Source organism: Pteropus vampyrus, unplaced genomic scaffold (assembly GCF_000151845.1).
Source record: "Pteropus vampyrus isolate Shadow unplaced genomic scaffold, Pvam_2.0 Scaffold59, whole genome shotgun sequence".
Classification (NCBI taxonomy): Eukaryota; Metazoa; Chordata; class Mammalia; order Chiroptera; family Pteropodidae; genus Pteropus; species Pteropus vampyrus.
Window position 1 is genome coordinate 5868800 of NW_011888840.1, and position 8547 is coordinate 5877346.

General features: G+C 46.4%; 1 protein-coding gene across 34 annotated transcripts in view; it reads left to right on the top strand.

Annotated features, from left to right (window-relative positions):
• LOC105292562 overlaps positions 1 to 8547 on the top strand; it is a 713386-nt gene that overhangs the window by 278400 nt on the left and 426439 nt on the right. For 28 of the 34 annotated variants that reach the window (XR_002780497.1, XR_002780499.1, XR_002780493.1 and 25 more), the window contains 3 exons: positions 2349 to 2416; positions 3722 to 3790; positions 5383 to 5455. The exons of 2 other annotated variants lie outside the window; for them this stretch is intronic. The gene's annotated coding sequence lies outside the window, so the exon portion shown is untranslated. Of the gene's footprint in view, positions 1 to 2348; positions 2417 to 3721; positions 3791 to 5382; positions 5525 to 5774; positions 6057 to 6115; positions 6835 to 8547 lie in introns of those variants that run through there. 4 more of the 34 variants (XR_002780494.1, XR_002780513.1, XR_002780514.1 and 1 more) reach the window with 3 other exon arrangements.

Sequence of the window (8547 nt, forward strand, 5' to 3'; positions counted from 1 at the left end):
CAGTTTTGTGGCTCAGGAATCTGGGCATGGCCTCGCTGGGTCCTCTGGCTGAGGGTCTCTCATGAAGCTGCAGTTGGACGTTAGTCAGCATTGTAGTCACCTTAATATCGACTGGGGAAGGTTCTGCTTTCAAGCTCACTCACAAGATCGTTGGCAGGATTTAGTTTCTCATGGGATGTTGAACTGAGGGTCTTGGTTCCTGACTGGTTGTTGGCCAGAAGCCGCCCTCGGTTCTGCTCCGCAGGGCAGTTCAGAACCTGCAGCTGGCTTTATCAGAGCAAGTAAACGAGAGGGAATATGAGCAAGATGGCAGCGACTATCTTTTCTAACCTTGTCTTGTACGTGACATCCCTTCATTTTTGCCGTAGTCAGTTCACGAGAAGCAAATCACTAGATTCATCTCACATTTAAGGGCAAGGATTGTACACGGCCTGACCACCAGGAGATAGGGGTCATCAGAGATGGTCTTAGAGGTCTGATTACACGCGTACCGCATACGCTTGTTCATGAAGGGATTAAATAAGATCGAAGAGGTCTAATAAGTAGTTTAGCTTTGGAGTAGACGTGAGTACCTGGAACAGCTGATACGTGATATAAAATTATGTATGATTTCTGTAGATGATAAAATCACAGATACTGCTAACATACTGGGGCTTGTTGCCTACTGACAAGATGTGTGAATAAGGCCTAAAGTTAGTAGGGTCACTGCTGTCTAAGTTCTGATTCTCAGCCTTGGATATTTGGACAATTAATTTTTATATACGCTAAGGTGATGAGGATTTAAGATTAGACTCATAATAAGCAGACTCATAAGAGGCTGATGTAGAATGCATATTTTACTCAATATCTAATGCTCGTAATCATAGTCTTCCAGCACACATTGTTAAGCACACACTTATTGACCATTACTGTTTGGCAAGCACAGAGATAGATGCTAGGGCAAGTGATATCCAAGTCGTAGCTAAAGACATAATCTGTGACCTCCAGAAACTCACAGTGTTCACAGTGGTCCTTGACTTCCCTTTTCACCCATGACAGATGCATGACCATGACTTTTATTCTAGGGAGAACCATTCTCTTTTCTAACTATTCCTGCATTAGCCCACTTCCACATAGAAACTTCCACAACCTCAGAAGAATTAGGGAGGAAGCTTCTATTCTAGTTCATTCTTCCCCATGAAAGAACGGCTCTTCTGATTAATTAGGCTGGGATTAGGGCCCCTGGCTGGCACTGCCAGACTATTTATTGCTTCTTCTCCCTCTTCAGGGTCACACATGTCCCCTCGGCTACTACCTTTGCCATAAGATCAGCCCACTAGGGTTGGCCTTGCCCTGAGTGACAGTGGGCTAGGAGAGGCAAGGTTGAGAGGGACAGAGGGAAGGAAAAAGGAAGGCCTGACGTTCTGTAGTTGCAGCGATGTGAGTGATCCCAGCAGAAGAGGACAGAACAAGACGCCTCTCCCGGACTCTATTCTAAGCTGTGTTTTCTAATTCATATTTAGCATCATAAGACAATTAGTCTTTCCCCACCTAACTCCTCTGTCCGTGGGTCCCAAAGCAGCGTAATTATCACCAGATATTTTACATCCTTCCATGGCCACATCCAGTATGACACACAACTCCCCACGTCCTAATCACAACTCACGCTTTTTCTCTTATGCAGCAGTGTTGTTATCAAGGTCATATTCCATTGTATTAGGTCTTCATTCAACAAATATTAAGCATCTACTTGTGCTGAGCAGTGGGCAAGATGCTGAGGATAGAGGCAAGAATAAGATGAGTTCCAGTTGTCATGGAGCTTACACTCTGGGGGATAGAGGCATGGAACCAAGATACAGACACGATCCTGAAGGCACTTTACAAGAAAGAGCAGGCTGGAGAGAGAAAAACCAGAGAAAAACTTGGTGTTTACAAGGTGGCCAGGGAAGGCCTCTCTGAGAAGAAGACAGGCCTGCAACCTGTATGACAAGAGAGAGCTGGGCGGGTGAAAACTGGCCAGAGACACGTCAGGTGGAGAGAGTTGCATGGGCTCTGAGGCATGACAAGTCTGAAGAAAGAAAGAAGTTTGCATATTTTTACTTGATTGTGTTCAAAGACAAGTACTTGTGGCATTACAGGTTTCATGTACAAGTGGTATAAATGAAGACATAATTATTAAGCTAATTTTTCTTTCTGTGTATATAACATAGTCATTTTGCCTGTCATACTTTGGGAAAACTAATCACTTCTTGTAGACCCATACCGGAGAACTCAGAATCATTCCAGAGATGCAGATATCTACCAGCCTCAGAGTCTGCTTTCTAAAACAGGGCTGGATGACTCTTATCTTGGTCTCTCTTTTATTCTAGACTCCGCAGATACCTTCTCTATGTTGATCACTTTATCTTTGGATGGATATACTTTCGATCTTTAAATGGTACGTTAATGTAGTTATTAATTTGTGCAACCTTATCCAAAGAGATTTCTCATTTTTGTAAAACTCTGGCATTTCCTTTTGCCCTCGGTGGGATCCTTAACCCTTGGGGATCTCTGAAATATTAAGAATGTCCACTGTTATATAAGGCTTTAATTAAAATTTTTTATCTGACTGTTTGTAAGTTTCCACCCAGTGAGCCAGCGGTGCCAGAATTTCCTCTCCTCTCTCCCTGCCTCTAACGGCTGCCTAGCCAAGCCACACTCCATCCAGCTGGCAGATCTGTCACCTCCCTCTCCTCCTGGCCCCCTCTTTGGCTCAGAGGCTAATTGAAGAGCTCAGAAAGAGGACCTAAGAAGGGGGCTTCCCAGTGGGCATTCGTGAATCACTAGCAGAATTACTGTTCAGACAGGCTGAGGCAGGTCCTCACCATCTGATGAGTCATGACTGTGGCTTAGTGGATGGTCAACCGGAGAGATAATGTGTCAATCTCTCCTCTGCTTGGCCCCGGACTTCAAATAGCCTATAGCTCCCTCCATCTGGGTCCATTGGAGGCATTTAACCCAACTCTGTGAGATTTCCACCAATGAGGAGGGTAGTAAAGTCCTACTTTTCTGAAGGTTTGTGCTGATATTATAATATTTTAACAGCGCTACTCAGGTTAGGTTTGCCATCCTGGCAAACAGCCACCTACGTGATGATGTCTTGCTGACTGATGCCCACCCTCTCCACAAATATACATGCTCTGTTTTTCATCTGAATGTGTTCTCATCATTAAGGTCTTTTTTTAAATTTATTCATTAAGGAACAATGCAGAGCAAGTGAGAGATATTCCCTATAAGGCAAAGAAAAATATTTTAACAGCTTCTACGAATTAGGCACTGACTCATTGAGGCCCTTGGCAGCGTGATCCCATTTACTCTTTCTACCTGACACAGGTGTCACTTCCTCTGTGGTACTGACCATGAAACAGGCTCACGGAGTTTCAGCCATCTCCCCAAGTTCTCATGGGCAGGAAAGGGTAAAGCCGAGTTTAGAATAAGGTGACCATATAATTTATCACCCAAACTCAGGTACTTCTGAGAGTGAAAAGGGGGAGTCTTGGGAATTTTACCAGCCAACAGACGTAAAGGTGGAATGTCCCAGAAGCCAAGGGTTTTGAACCAGTGTTGCTGGCTGCAAAGCCTAACTTCTTCCCACTCACCCTGTTGAGTCCCAGGAAGGTAACAGGAGACATTTGAATTCAGCTCCACCTGCCTTTTGTAATGTTTTTGCTTGCTGATTCCTTTCCCTTTCTTCCCATCCCAGGATATTGGAATCAAGTCCAAACCTCCGTGCTTTTAAGTAGCCCCGTGGATAATTCCAACATGCTGCCAGGTATGAGAACGCCTACGTTCTGTGCTCTGATGGTTGAGAACACGAAGTCACTCATGTTGACCATTGAGTCTTAGTAGCTGACACAGAGGCCTGGAGTTGGTGCTTAATAAATGTTCAGTGAATGAGGAAATTATTGAATGAATGAAATTGTGTACAGAGCCAAGCAGGAACGAGTGTCCGTATGTGTCCAGAGAATATAAATCAGTTTGGAAATATCCAGCATAGAAAGAGAAATGAGAAAGAGGTAAATAGTGGGCGTATCTGCCGGGCCAAACTTCAGTTTCACCCGTAAGCAGAGCCACCAAAGGTTCTGAGCAGGAAAGCGACACTCTCATTTGCATTTTGTAAAGAACTCTCCTGTGGTCGCGTTCCACGTTAAACCTGTAAGAAACTGGACACCAAAGGTATTTAAAACATGTTTTCAAAAGGGCTACTGAGTGCTCGGCATAGTATAACCTTTGACGTATTGGAGCAGCCTCCAAGCTGGGCCAGCACCAGCCTTGCCCAGCGCCAGCCTCTGGACACTCCCTCGGCACAGGAACGGCCGTCTCGGCGGGGCACCTCGGAGCCACTCACTAGAGGGAGCATTTCCTCCCTGTGTGTTCACGGACTTCTGTTCTCCCTCAGGATCAGTGGTTCTACCCTGTGGGTGGGTGGGAGACAGCCACCCAGATTCGGGGAAGCGAGGAGCAGTTTCTTTGGCAAGAGCAGGTCTCTGCATCAGGAATTTTCCTCTCATCATTTGCTCCCCACGACCCCTGTGCCACCGGAGGGCCTGGACGTGGAGTCGCAGCTCTCCAGCCGGGGACAGGGCACACCGAGGCGATTTCAGACATGGCTGTTTGCTTTTTCCCTGAGCCAGGCTGTGGTTACTCCCCTCTCCCAGGACACCCTGGAGGACCTGGCTCTTTGCAAGCCTGTGTCCTGGGGCTTTCCGCAAAGCGTTGCCCTGTCTGGCCTGCAGGCCGCAAGGCAGTGAGATGAAAGACACTGTTCACGCTGACGGTGACTGGCATGCTCTGTAGAAACCAGGTGATGTGGAGACCAATTCATAAGTCCAGTGATGAATGGAGGGTCCCTGGTATTGACCCTTTAACTGGCTTCCCTCCAGGAACGGGCTTCTGAGATGGGCGTACAGGCCCAGCGCTCTCAGGGGCCTGAGCCAAGGGTGTCCTGCCTCCACCCCATCCCCGACCTCCCCAGATCCTCTTCCGGCACCATCCACCACCCCGAAGCTCTCTCCTTCCCAGTGCTCATCTCATCCCTGTTACTGAATTCTGACTCACACACAGTCTACCTTTCTGCGTTCATTCCACAAGCATTTATGTACTATTTGTCAGGTCTTTCCCTAAGCATTTTACAAGGGTATTGCAATTTATTCCTCAAGCTCTGTCAGCACTTCCTGGCAGACTTCTGCTTGGATCGTTTGGGCAGGAGTGAGTCACACGTACCCCCTAACTGCAAAGAGGGCTGGGAACTCTGAGATTTGGCTCCCCAGCTTCCCAGGGAGGTAGCAGTGGGCAAGGGGGTGGGGAGAGGGTTAAAGTAGCCAATCGATACTGTTTGCTACCATTGTCGTCTCTTTTTGGCAGATCAGGAAACCCAGTCACACGGAAGAGAAATAACTTGCTCCAGATCACCCGGCTAGAAGCGATGGTGACGTAGGTAATGTCCCAGGCTGACAGCTCCATAATTCTGCCTGACATGGGAAATACTGGAGCATGACTTGAAAATGTAATTAATGGTATCAAAATTTTTAGGGACTTCACTTGCAACCCTCTTTCTATATTGGTTTTTATTCTGATAACAACTTTGTATTATCTTCCCTTAAAAATAGAAAAAAAAAAATGAAGCTCAAAGAGGGTATGTGATTTGACCAAAGCCACAAAGACAGTAAATAAAGATGGGTCTTCATGGCTTCCAAGTCCTATCAGTAACTTCCTATTTCTTCGCACTGCCTTCTTACACGGAAAAACAAGAGCAGGAGGCACTGGCCGGCTTCTGTGGATCCCGTGTTGTTGGAATTCCTGTCCTTCCTGTACCCGGTTTATAAACAGAGGCTTTGCAAGCCAAAGTACACACAGGCAGATGCAAAGAAGCAATCCGGCCAGGAGAAAATCTCGTGTGTCCTGGTGCTGTGAGTCCGCCTGAAGCATGTGTCCCCAAGGATTCCTGCTGTGTCCTGGCTGAGCCGCCTTGGGCCTGGCGGTCTGCAGACGGCTGCACAGGAACTGCGGGCTGTCCAACTGCAGCCTGGGCGGTCTCGGGGGTGGGAGGTGCTGAGGGGCTGGATGGCCAGCCGACAGCTTACTTCGCTTCTTGTAGGCTTGATGCTGAGTCCTTTTAAACAGGATGAGTGAAATAAGAAAAAGTATTTGTCATGGTAACCAGACATCATTTATTCATTCATTCAAAAACTATCGATTGAGTTCCTGCCATGCGACAGGCTCTGTCTTAAATATTGGGGATGCAGCAGAGAGCAAACCAGAATCCCTCCTCTCAGGGAGCCTGTAGTTTAGTGGATGGAGACAGGCGGTTGGGGCAGATGTGTATGAATGAATCACACGTGCTGTCGAAGAAGTGATAGGAAGTCAAGGGAGGAAGAGTGCAGAGTCTGGGGTGTCTGCGTGTAGCAAGGGCGGTCAGGGAAACCATCATGTTGAGCCTGATGCCTGGGGAGGGTGTGGAGGCCGCGAGCTGGGCACAGGTGAAAGATCAAGGTGCAGGGCAGGACAGAGAAGATGCATGTGGGACAGAGCAGCTTCTCTCACACAAAGGGTTCAGATGTGGAAGAAAAGATTTGTTGGTAGAAATCACTGGAGGCCGATACCAGTTCCATAAAAGGTGTGCTGGAAATGCTCAAAGCACCAGCTCTGGAGGTAAGGGATTCATATGAATGAATTCCTTTAGCTGTCTACTGAGAACCTACTGTGTGTGTGGTGCAGTTGTTTTTTGAATCATTTAAGTGAAATCCATCCGCTGCGATTGTTTGCTATGTCTCTCAGGTTTCTCTTAATCATAGGTTCCTCCCCTCACGTGTTAGCCAGAGCTGCCATAATGAAGTACCACTGGCTGGATGGCTGAAATAACAAAAATTTCTTTTCTCATATTTCTGGAGGCTGGAAGTCCAAGATCAAGGTGCAGGCAGGGTTGGTTTCTCCTGAGGCCTCTCTTGGCTCGTAGATGGTCTGCTTCCCGTGTCTTGACATGTTCTTCCTTCTGCACATCTGTGTCCTAATTTTTTATTCTTGTAAGGACACCAGTTAGGGTTTGGGTTAGGGTTAGGGTTAGGGTTTAGGGTTAGAGTTAGGGCCCACCTTAATGGCCTAACTTAATTCCTCCTTTAAAGACCCTGTCTCCAAATATACTCATTTTAAAGTACCGGGGGTTAGGACTTTAATATGTAATTTGGCAGCGGGCACATTTCAGCCCGTGACACTCCCTTTTTCTCACTATTTATTGAAGAAAATGAGTCTGTCTGGGTTTTTTGGGTTGCATCCCTGGGGTTTACTTTATTTCCTGTAAGTGGCACTTAGATGCTTGATAGGATTCAGGTCTGATTTTCATTCAAAGATACTGCATTAGGTGGTGGTGTGTACTTCTGACAAGCGGCAAATGATGTCTGGCTATCTCTCTGTGATGTACAACAAGATGTTTAGATAACTGGGTCTCTGACATACCTCAAGTAGTTCATTGATGACTGTTGCAGTGGTGGCCTTGAGACCCTTGAAGATGCTGTGGTGGCTCCGAAACAAACCAAGATTCAACTATATCCAACATCATTTTAGCAGAAGTATTTTATGGGAATATTTATCATTAAATTTGCATACGAGAGGAGATTGTAGACTGGACCTGAATTCTGCACTGATCTGTCGTGTTTAGCGACAGAAATTTAGTGGGATGGCAGCTGGGTGGGAGAGAAGTGTTTCAAGTCACTGAGATCTGGCTCTGGATCCTGGAACTGTCCTGCCACATGCTAGAATTTGGTCCCAGAGAGGTTGCTTAAAACCTTGATCCCAGATTCCTCATGAGTTGAAATGTGTATTAAATTTTCTTCCTCAGAGTTTGCTCCAGGTGTCATGCCCCCCAGATTATTTCCTCCTCCGTTTTCCCTCCCGCTTTGACTTACAGCTCCTCTCCTGCCTCATCGGCCGCTTACCTCGAGCCTGCGCTTGGCTGACCTTTTGTTATACACTTATGTGTCTTCTCCCCAGACTATGAGTTCCTTCAAGACCAGTACCATGTCTTCAGTTTACAGGATAATTTTTTATTCCTAATAGCTCCTCAGTAAATATTTATTATCAGTGATTAAAAGGGTTGCTCTTGAGTAGTATTTTCACTACAAATTAGAACTAGCAGAGAGCTTTTAACAATTACCAATTACTGTGGGCTGAATGTTTGTGTCCCCCACGAACTCACCTGCTGAAACCGAACCCCCAAGGTCATGGTGTTAGAGGTGGGGCCTTTAGGGGGTGACTAAATCATATGAGGAGCCCTCATGAAGGGGACTAGTGCCCTTATAAAAGCTGCCCTAGAAAGCTTTACTGATCCTTCCACCATGTGAAATTATAGCAAAAATACGCCTTCTAAGAAGCAGATCCTCACCAGACGCCAAATTAGCTGGAACCATGATCTTGGACTTCCCAGGCCCTAAAATCATGAAAAATAAACTTCTGTTGTTTGTAAGCCACCCAGTCCATGGTATTTCTGTTATAACAACCTAGACAGACTAAGACTCTGATACCCAGGGAGGCGCA